Source organism: Chiloscyllium plagiosum, chromosome 10 (genome assembly GCF_004010195.1).
Source record: "Chiloscyllium plagiosum isolate BGI_BamShark_2017 chromosome 10, ASM401019v2, whole genome shotgun sequence".
Lineage (NCBI taxonomy): Eukaryota > Metazoa > Chordata > Chondrichthyes > Orectolobiformes > Hemiscylliidae > Chiloscyllium > Chiloscyllium plagiosum.
The window spans coordinates 63,948,763-63,960,832 of record NC_057719.1 but is presented as its reverse complement, the minus strand read 5'-3'; the positions used below and the strand labels follow the sequence as shown (position 1 = coordinate 63,960,832).

Sequence of the window (12,070 nt, the reverse complement as noted above, 5' to 3'; positions counted from 1 at the left end):
ACCCTTCTTAAACAGTGGCACCACGTTTGCCAACCTCCAGTCTTCTGGCACCTCACCTGTGACTATCGATGATACAAATATCTCAGCAAGAGGCCTAGCAATCACTTCTCTAGCTTCCTACAGAGTTCTCGGGTACACCTGATCAGGTCCTGGGGATTTATCCACCTTTAACCATTTCAAGACATCCAGCACTTCCTCCTCTGTAATCTGGACATTTTGCAAGATGTCACCATCTAGTTCCCTACAGTCTATATCTTCCATATCCTTTTCCACAGTAAACACTGATGCAAAATTTAATGAGATGACACAACATATTTTGTTTTACAAGACTGATCACAATTAATTAAATGAAAAGGTTTCCTGAAATAATATCTGCTCTAGAACCATGGCAAAAATAAATTAAGCTTTCCTTCTGTGTCACAGTAAAGTTAATAACTTCTTGAGTTTGATTGGATCAGTGTCTTCTGGATTAATTTAAACAAGCAGAAATCTTAGAAAATGCACTGACATACTCAGAAACAACTTTGATTAACACTTCTGATAAATGGTTAACAACTTTGACATATTTCCTCTACTTCAAAAGTCTTAAGTGAGGTTGGGGGATCGGGATGGGGGAGTATCTGGCACATCACATGGAAATACTAACTGCTTCAAAAATATTTAAAGTTCTAGGACATCACTGCAAACTTAAATGACAAAAATCTTAAGTTAAAATAATTTTCAAAATGTTGGTTTTGAAGAATATTTTAAAACTACTTAGTGCTCAATTAGGAAAAGTTACAGACTAATTCTGAATATTAGAAAGTAATTATTGGTAGTTTACAGTTTCAATGCTATAAATCTCTGTTGGAGAAAAATACAAAAATTTATTTCTAGTCTAAGATAGTTTAGAGTTTACACTAACTGAAGTGGTGTAGTGTAAACTAAGTATGAGAGTTTTAATGAGCTTTGAAGCAATACCAAGACAAACTCAGCAAACATGGACAGATCAGTTCTGGTGTAAATACAGGATGTAAATGCAGTCTCTAAGCAATTTCATTTTGCTGTGTCTAGTATTTCATCTGGCATCTTGTAAATTGAAAGAAAATTGAGAAGAGACAGGGGAAGAGAAAAAGAAAAAGAATAAACAGTGACTAATTTGCCAGAATTACACATTGGACTACTTGTAGCTGCTGCTCAAACACTGGCAGCAGCAGCAGCTTATGAATTCGATTGAAGCAGCCCTTCAGTTTGAATATGCGCACATGAAGAGTGGTATTTACATATGCTTATATTCATAGGCAAACCTTCTTTCCCAATGGTCAAGTTTGAAAATTTTTAAGGGCAGGGACATCAACATTCTTATTACCTTTAAGCAAGCTTATTATAATTTCAAGTGTTCAGAAGGGTTTATCAAATGTATACTAAAAATAGGCCTCTCACCACAATGTCAGGTATCGTAATCAGTACTCTATGCAATCATAGACTGCATTAGTAGGAGGCCTCATTCTTTACACAACCTACTTTACTTTGAAGTTAAGTCAGCCAAACTGAGCCCTGCTCTGAAGTGGAAATTCTTTTGCAGTGAATTTGATGCTGCAGGAAACTATACTCTTGGGCATCAACTCAATTAAAATTTGGACTTGAAACATGAAAAACTTGATTTGCTTTTGACTGACAGGATAAAGTTTAACAAAACAAACAAACATCTTTGCAGGTTCTTCTCACAAAGTAAACCAAAACGTACGCTCGAAGTATACTTTTGGTATTTCATAAGCCTTACATCATCTGCCACAAACTTATATTTTTCAGTAACTTATCATCAGCACAATAACTCAGTGGTTAGCACTGCTGCCTCTCAGTGCCAGGGACTTGTGTTCGATTTTAGCCTTGGGCAACTGTCTTGTGTGGAGTTTGCACATTCTCCCAGTGTTTGCATGTGTTTCCTCTGGGTGCTCCGGTTTCCTCCCACAATCCAAAGATGTGCAGGTTTGGTGAATTGGCCATGCTAAATTGCCCAATGTTCAGGGATGTGGAGGCTAGGTACATTAGTCAGGGGTAAATATAGGGTAGGGAATGGGTCTGGGTGGGTTACTCTTTGGAGGGTCGGTGTGGACTTGTTGGGCTGAAGTGCCTGTTTCTACACTGTAGGGATTCTAATTCTAAAAAAGACTGATGGCATTCCAATACTAGTTACTTTTGAACAGCCTTATAACTCTAGAATACTTGGACCTAACGTGGACAGGAATATCAAGATCATGGAAACAAATTACTTAAGTTTCCACGCTACACACAAGTCTTATAGTTAGACACATACATATAGTTAGTCCCTTTACCCTCACCGAGTAATAATACTAACATATCAATGGATAGCATCCTCACCATAAAATCTGTGGTTCAAGGAAGAGTCACCACCAGTTTCTCAGAAATAAATACAGGTTTGTTAGTGTCACTCATATCAAGATTTAATTGTAAAACCCAGGGTGCGTGAAATGAAAGATGGCCTTGTGACATGGTCAGTAATTGCTTGGGAGACAGCAAACAGAACAGGAATAAATTGGTTCAAGCACAGATTGTCAGTTTGTTAGTGATTTGTCTTGTCCCTGGGATGGCAGGACTGACCTATGAAAAGACATTGGACATCCTGGTCCTGTACTCCCTAGATCTTCAGCAAGGATAGGTGATCTCATTCAAACCTACGAAATATTTAAGGTAGATGCACATAAGATGCATCACCGATCGATAAATCTGAAATTTAAAAATAAAAAAAAGGGGAATGCCAGTTTGGTTCAAGAGGAGAAACTATTTTACTCAGGATTGTAAACTTTTGGATTCTCTACCACAGAAGACTACAGGGACTGAGTCTTTGAGTATGTTTCTAATTATTCATGCCATACAGGATTACAAGGATGGAGCAAGTAGAAGGTTTTTAATTATTCACTTCCACTACAATCATATTGAATGATGGAGCAGGTTTAATGGGCTGAATGACTGACTCCGACAGGAGTAGTCTTCAGTTTTGCCTCTGTGCATTCATGATTTGGACAAAAGAATAAGAGTCATGTTCAGATTTATAGGCAATACTAAGTTACCCTAAGGCTGTAAGGCCTAGGAGCAGAAATTAGATCATTCAGCCCGTTGAGTCTACTCTGCCATGGCTGATAAGTTTCTCAATCCCATTCTCCCACTTTCTCCCATAACCCGAGATTCTCATGAATCTATCTCAGTCTTATATATAGGAAATAACCTGGCCTCCACAACCTTCTGTGGCAATAAAATGCATAGATTCATCAATCTCTGGCTTGAGGTTTCTTCTTATCTGTTCTAAGAAGGTTTCCCTTTACTCTAAGGATATGCCATTAAGTCATAGTCTCTCCTACCAATGGAAACATCTTCTCACCATCTAATCTGCCCAGGACATTCAGTATTCTGTAAATATTTCAGTTAGATTCCCCCAACCTTTCTAAATTCCATCGAGTGTAGAGCCAGAGTCCTCCAACATTCCTCGTGTTAAACTTTGCATTACTGGGACCATTCTTGTGAACCGCCTCTGAACACACTCCAGGGCTCGTACATTCTTCCCAGGATATGGGGCCCAAAACTGTGCACAATACTCCAAATGTAGTCTGACCAGAGCCTTATAAAGCCTCAGAAGTACATCCCTGCTTTTATATTCAAGTCCTCTTAAAATAAAAGCCATCATTGCATTTTCCTTCCTAACTACTGACTCAACCAGCAAGCTTACCTTGCGAGAATCCTGGACAAGAACTCCCAAAGTCTCAGTGCACTTCAGACTTCTGATTTTTCTCCCCATTTAGAAAATAGTCTTTGCCACTGTTCTTCCTACCAAAGTGCATGACTTCACATTTTCCCACGTTGTTTTCAATCTGCCACTTCTTTGCCCTCTCTCCTAACTTGTCCAAATCCTTCTGCAGACTCTCCACCTCCTCAATGCTACCTCTGCAAACTTAGCCAGAATGTCCTCAGTTCCTTCATCAGATTGTTAATATATAAAGTGAAAAGTTATGGTCCCAACACGGAGCCTTGTAGAACACCACTTGTCACTGGCTGCCATCCTGAGAATGACCCTTTTATCCCCACTCTCTGCTTTCTGCCAGACAGCCAAGCTCGTATCCATGCTAGCACCTTGTCTCTGACACCATGGGCCCTTATTGCACTCAACAGCCTCCTGTGTGACACTTTGACAAAGTCCATGTAGCTAATATCCATTGGCTGTCCTTGGTCTAACCTGCTCATTACTTTCTCAAAGAATTCTAGATTTGTCAGGCATGACATCCCCTTGATGAAATCATGCTGACTTTGCCCTATTTCACCGTACGTTTCCAAGTATTCAGAAATCTCTTCTTTCACAATGGATTCCAGGATCTTGGCCAGATCAAGGTTAAGCTGATCAGTCTATAATTTTCCATCATTGGCCTTACCCCTTTTTAAACAGGGATGTCATAATAGCGATTTTCCAGTCCTCTGGGACCCTCCCTGTTTCTAACAATTCCTGAAAGATCACCACTAACGCCTCCACTATCTCTTCAGCTATCACCCTTAGAACCCTGTGTGTAATCCATCTGGTCCAGGTAATTTATCCACTTTCAGGCCAGTTTTTCTAGCACCTTCTCCTTCATGATCGCTACCGTACTCAGATCTGCCCCCTCACTCTGATTTTTGGGATATTATTAATATCGTCCACCCTGAAGACTGATGCAAAGTTCAGTTCCTCAGCCATTTCCCCTTGTACCCACTATCTCTCCAGCGTCATTTTTCAGCAGCCCAATGTCCACTTCATATATATATATTTTTTTTTTCTTACAGTCTTCCTGCATATTACTGGCTAGCTAACCCTCATATTTAATCTTCTCCCTCCTTATTTATTCTTTTGTTACCCTTAGTTTATCTTTGAGAGCTTCCAAACCCTCTGGTTTCCACTGCCCTTCACCACATTATATGCTTTCTCTTTTGCTTTTATGCCATCCCTGAGTCTCTTAGTCAGTCATAGTTGCCTCATCCTTCCTGTACCATAATTCTTTTTCCTCAGTATGAACTTCTGCTGTGTCTCCTGAATTACTCCCAGAAACTCCTGCCATTGTTGTTCCATGGTCTTTCATGCTAGGTTATTCTCCTAGTCAATTTTACCCGGCTCCTTCCTCATGACTCTGCGATACCGTTATCTCTAATTCTAATCTTCTCCCTCTCAAATTGCCAAAGTAAATTTGATCATAATATGATCATTGCCTCCTAAGGATTCCTTCACCTTAAGCTCCCTTATCAGGTCTGCCTCATTGCACAACACTAAATCCACTATTGCCTATTCTAGTGGGCTCTATCACAAGCTGTTGCAAAAAGCCATCTCGCAGACATTCCACAAATTCCTTTCCTTGCAATCCACTACCAACCTGATTTTCCCAGTCCACCTGCATATTGAAATCCCCATGATCATTGCAATTTTGCCTTTCCTACACATCTTTTCCATCTCCTGGTGTATATTGCACCTGATTACTATTTAGTAATCACTATCCTGATTACTATTTGGAGGCCTATACATAACTCCAACTATGGAGTTTTTTTACCTTAGCGGTTCCTCAATTCTACCCACAGATTCTACACCATTTGATCCTACTTTGTTTCTTACTATTGATTTAAATTTTATTACTTACCAATTAGACAATATATTACAACATACACAATATGGATAGAAGTTACAAATAACAGATAGGTTAATGGGGAAAACTAAATAAAAAGAGTTCAAATGTAAAGTTACTCACCTTGAATCAGAGAAAAACTATTTACCAGATTACTGTCTAGATGATTGCAAAACAATTTCTATTCGACAACATATTGGGCTGATAGGAAAAAGAGGTTCACTTTTATTATAATGCAAAATGGACAGCAAATGCACCTGTGCAGTTAGATGTAGAATTACTTGATATAGTACTGACAACTCACAAAGATCTATCAATCAAATAAACAAAGCTGCCAAGCCTAATTATTACCCAAGAAACTCAACGTTAAAGGTTGTCCATTCCACTGTATGTAATTTTTTTTTTTAAAAAAAAAGGTGCTGTGCCAACTGTTAATCCAATTTTTCTGGTATTGAAAATTCACTTCTAGAAATGAGGAGTATTATTTCTATAGATTTTAATTAATGGGAGAGATTTTGGAAAAATAACATGTTTTGGTAACTGCTTTTATCACACTTAATCCCATCATCCTCTAATAAGATATCATGCGCTGCATTTGACTGGACATTTAATTAAATCTTTTCACTGCCATTTACTAATTCAAGATTCTGCTGTCAAATAATCATCCTTCAACAGATGTTTGCCCTGTTCACAAAAGATCCACATACTATGAAGAGAGTGCTGTGCTGTTTTGGCTGCCTGATATCTGCATATCCTTTTGTAAAAATCCTATAGAAAGCAATTGGATAAATAAAACTGTAATGATTTGAGCTTATCATCTGCCACTTCGAGAAAACTTCAAACCAATGCACTGTTAGTCGTGGCTCAGAGATCTTGAGAATGGTAAATGTGATAACACTAATGTCTGTAAGAAGGGAAACTATCCCAAGTTGAAGTTTGCAACACATTCTTTGTACTCTTGTCCCATCATTTTACTATTTTTACTTAAAAAGACAAAGCTTTGCACAGAAAATATCTATTACCATAAAGTAAATACACAAGAACTGAAATTCACAATGAATGAAGTCCTGATAAAAGATACAAAATCATAATAGTAAAATTAGGTGTTGGAGTTTATGCTTGCTACAGCCCCATTAAATGGATCAATTGCTTTGAAAAGTTTGTTTCAATAATCACATTTTTATTCGAAGTTCTAAGCTGTTTTCAGGACATAGAATTCAGTAAATTGAATCCTGTAAAAGGAAGGAGAACTACATTTCAAAGCAGATACTAATATCAGGTCCTTTAATTATTTTATTTACACTGCACTCACTGAATACACTCAACTTCCAGAATGATGAGTTTCAAATAGTTCTAATATCTTCCACAAAGAGTAAAAATCAGGAGCACCTTAGGTTACTGAAAAATTACCTGAATGCAATGTCGGCAGCACCAAAGTGAGTGAGTTGGATACGGTTATTGACAAATTCCATGCACACTATCATTTGATGGTTTATGGAACATAATTGGCATTCCACTCCATAAGCTATTACAAGGGGGCATAGCTATAAATTAAGGGGGGGTGGTATAGGACAGATGTTACGGGTAGGTTCTTTACTCAGCGAGTCGTGAGTTCATGGAATGCCCTGCCAGTAGCAGTGGTGGACTCTCCCTCATTATGGGCATTTAAGCGGGCATTGGATAGGCATATGGAGGATAGTGGGCTAGTGTAGGTTAGGTGGGCTTGGATCGGCGCAACATCGAGGGCCGAAGGGCCTGTACTGCGCTGTATTGTTCCATGTTCTATGTAATCTGAAACTTTAGCTTGAGTACTTGTCCAGACATACCAGCATAACAGTTCTGATTTTCATGGAAGGACGCAGTATTAAATTGCACTCCTTTTAAAAATAAAAAACAGACACTAAAGAAACACAGAAGATCTGGCAATATCTGTAGAAAGAGAACCAGAGTTAATGGGCTAGATTTTCCAAGGAGTGGTAATTTCATGCAGATACCCGCTTTTTGTTTTGAAAACAAAAAAAAAGGGGAGTTCCATGTTTCTTTGAGAAGGTTCTGATTAGGCACCTTCAGAAATAAGGGGTCAAGAAAGCAAAGTAAATGATGCGGCTGCAGGAAGAGGAGTCAGGTCTGATGGCAGGGAGAGGTTTAGCTGTGGAGTGTGCAGGCAGAGGGGCACAGCAGTGGAGTGGGAGGGATGGGGAAATCAAATGTGGAACAGGGGAATGGGTGAACATTTCTCTATATGGAATGAGGCAAGAAGAGCTCAGATCTGGTGGTGAAAGAAGGGGGGGTGGATCTTACGTGATGTTTGTTTTGGAGGGAGAGAGTGGGGGGGGAGGCAAGGCAAGTATAGAGTAAATTTGCATACAGGTCATTCTGTTATAGCTTGCTTTTCGTCAATGCAAATTCACTGTAATGTGATTGATGAATTGGGAATACTGTTTCTACAGCGCAAACTTTTAAAACATGTTGGCTGTAACACGATTATAGCGCCAACATTGTAAATGCTATTTCATAAGGTTGTGCAATAAACGTAACCATCGCATTATAGAAGAATTGACTGTAGTTATCTAGGAGTCACACTATGTGTTTAGTCGTCTTACTTTGCCTCAGTAACTGTTAGCTAATTTTGTCACAATTCACTGAGTTCTATTAAAATGGAGACTTCAGAGGGCTCCAACCGTAGAAGAATTGCTCAACAGAGTCATCAATTTCCCGAGCAATTCCTTCAGTCTTTATGATGGGGATTCGACAGGAGCCCCAAGCACAAATCCTATCTAAACTGGAATAACTGCTGTCTCAGCAGCAGAAAATCCAGGCCAAAATTTCAATTCCAACTAATTGAGTGCAATGACTCAAGATAATTCATTATACTTAAAACATGAACTCTTCCGTTTTCCACAGATTCTGCCACACTTGTGTTTCTCCAGTACTTTATATTTTATTTCAGATCTCCAGCATGTGCAAGACTTAAAAAATTTTGTTCTAAATATAGTGAAATTCATCCTAGATGAAGAATAGGAAAGATTGTCTAACAGAATCCTAGCACATATTGCAGAACTTTTTTGTGCAATGAAAGGCCTAACAGCAAGTTTTAAGAAGATTTGTAGCTCAGGTTGAGGTTTTGGATGTAGGTTTGCTCGTTGAGCTGGAAGGTTCATTTCCAAACGTTTTGTCACCCTACTAAGTAACATCTTCAGTGGGCCTCAGGCAAAGCACTGCTGATAAGTCCTGCTTTCTATTCATGTGTTTGGGTTGGTGATGTCATTTCCTGTGGTGAAATCACTTCCTGTTCTTTTTCTCAGGGGTGGTAGATGGAGTTTAACTTGATGTGTTTGTTGATGGAGTTCCGGTTGGAATGCCACACTTCTAGGAATTCTCGTGCATGTCTTTGTTTGGCTTTTCCTAGGATGGATGTGTTGTCCCAGTCGAAGTGGTGTCCTTCTCATCCATATGTAAGGATACTAGTGAGAGAGGGTCATGCCTTTTTGTGGCTAGTTGGTGTTAATGTATCCTGGTGGCTAGTTTTCTGCCTGTCATAGTCCTTGCATGGTATTTTTGCAAGGCCTAGGATGTAGTTTTTGACAACAGATTACATTTTATTACAGTCCAAAAAAAAAATTACCCTTGACAAGGCCTTGTTATGATCGCAATTTGTTAAGAAAACTTGCAGATAACAGCTCCAAAACAAATGACAAAGCTTTCAGCAAGCAAAAGCCGATACTTAAAATTGGATTTAAAGTCATTTCAATTTTGTCCTTTGCAAAGTTATCTTGCATCTTATGACAACACAATGGCTTTGAAAGGTGTATTGTGCCCTATCTTTTTTTAAAAACAAGAGGGTGAGACAAGTGTAGAGCTGTTTATTTTCCAAGCCAATAAGGTTAAACAGCTTAAGAGGACCTTGGCTTTAGTTTAGAAAAGAAAAAAAAGTTAGAACTATAGAAGCAGCATTTATGGGTGGAGTTAGGCTTCCAAAGAACCAGGGGTTTAGTTTAGCTTTCATTTGGTGGGGTTTTGAAGTTGGCTATGAAAACTGACATCTTTCTCTCTGCCATAATAAAAAAAACTGGAGTTCTCTCCACCAGAATTTTCTCAGTGTTCCTTTCTACACTACAGATACATTGCACATAAGACAATCCATTTCACTGAATTTGCCTTTGCCATGGGTGTGTTTAAGGGACGTTACTATATTGAAACAATTGATGTTTAGCAGTTAAATAATCTATTATTCTATTAATTTTTCCAATAGAGTTAATTATCCTAATTCTTCTTTATTTTGTTTGTATTTTAAATGTATTGTAATAAAGTGCTTTGCTTAAAGCCTAATAGTGTGATCAATCGAATCACATCTAGAACTCACCACTTTACACTTGCCTGTGAATAAGGTAAAAGTTAGGGTCTAGATATCTCCTGGATATAAAACTCTGAACTCAAATCCCTACACTCTGTATTAAACTCGTGTATAACCTATGTAAAGACAGTTCCAATTACAAACTGGAAATATAAACTAAACAAAATTCATCCATTTGGATCTGTAATGGAATCTACTTTTGGTCTTTGCATTCCAACTAATCAAAGTTCCAAGTTTGGCACCTGCATATTTGAAGCTCAAGTAGGAACAAAGCAAGTAGTAGAGTTCAAGGTCTTCTGCTGGTATCTCAATTCATATTAAACCCTCACTGGCATACTACTCGTGCTCGTTGAGCTAAATTGGCTCCCAATAAAGCAACAAATTTATTTTAAAATGCTCATCTGTTTTCAAATGTCTCAATGGTCTTGCTCTTCCTAATCTGTAAAATAAACTATTACTGCAGATGAAGCATACTTGGGTTTAAAAACTCTCTTTTCTTCTCCTTCAAGTTCATTCTTTTTGTCACACTAAACAAAATTATCAAGGCAACCGTTCAGAGAAATAAATAGCTTAAACTCTATTTAAAAATGAAAGAAAATAATATCAATGGGAAGAATGTATGATTCAACCAACTGTTTACAATAAATTCCTGCAAAGAGGAAAACTAATTGCAACAGCAACTCAGAAAGACAAAGTTGCCTTTTAAAAAAAGGATACTTGCCAAATAATTGAATTATACTGCATTACAGGGCTGGTGAAGGTCTTTAACAAAAGAGATCCTGGTAATTTAACTCTATCCTGACTAAATAAGTTGTACAGTTATAGAATAAGTTGGATTCTCGCCTAAAAAGAGAAACTTCATTTAGCTTGCTAACATTAATGGGTAGCAAAACATTTTGTGCCCTTCAATTCCCTCAGCCGTGCTGACATCGCTATAAAAGATACAACAACCTAACAAAGGCCATTAAATAAATCAATAGTAAAAAATGTTCTGTTAAAGGCAAACTGATATTGTGCATTCTTTAAAAAACACCATACAACTTCATCCAAAACAGCTCTTATATGGCATACACAATGATAACAGAAATTGCTGGAAATCTGTTGAACTTTTCCAGCTATTTGTTTTTCTTTCAGATTTCCAGCATTCACAATTCCTTCATTTTGTTCTTACATGTCTAACTTGTCTAAAAATGTCTGAGGTAACAGTTAAAATTCAGTGTATTTCTATATATTCCTATTATGATCCAGAAATATTATCAGATGGATAAATGCAATTTTGGATGGCATAGATTGCAATTACAGACTCGGCATACAAAATCTACAATATATGCTGTATTAACGTATTAAGAATACCTCTCTTCTCTACAAGATCTGACTCTAAGAATGAAGGGCTTGGAAATTCCATTAGTCCTCATGCACCTTAATGACATACAACCCCAATGACAACTTATATCACCACTGTCACAAGGTCAACATTTTTGAATTCCTAACACTATTTTAGGAGCATTATCATCACATAGAATGCAATGGGCTGAGGCCCATCTCCACTTTTCTAGAGGGCAATTAGAGATGTTCAATAAGTGCAGATTTGCCCGTGCCATTTACAAACAAGACAGCATCTTTAAAAAGCAATGGAAACACATGATGCCACTCTTTATTGGAATGTTAACAACTGCAGAGAACAGAGGTATACATCTCATTGGCATTTAAATCTGTTCTTTTACTAGCAACCTCATACTCAATACTGATGTCTAAATCAATTGCAAAGCTATATAGAAGCTATATAGAACTTAAGGAAATTTATATTTGCCAGGATTTGGTGTTGGAGAAGCTGTTAGGTCTGAAGGTTGATAAGTCTCCGGGGCCTGATGGTGGTGGCTCGGGAGTACTGAAGGAGGTCGCTCGGGAACTCATGGATGCGTTGGTGATTATTTTCCAGAGTTCAATAGATTCGGGGTCGGTTCCTGAGGATTGGAGGGTGGCTAATGTTATACCACTTTTTAAGAAAGGTGGGAGAGAGAAAGCAGGAAATTATAGACCAGTTAGTCTGACCTCAGTGGTGGGAAAGATGATGGAGTCTATT

General features: G+C 38.1%; 1 protein-coding gene across 2 annotated transcripts in view; it reads right to left on the bottom strand.

Moving 5' to 3' along the window:
* The window catches only part of pals1a (protein associated with LIN7 1, MAGUK family member a), a 113,620-nt gene that overhangs the window by 79,248 nt on the left and 22,302 nt on the right, over nt 1-12,070 (bottom strand). The gene's annotated exons all lie outside the window — the stretch shown is intronic.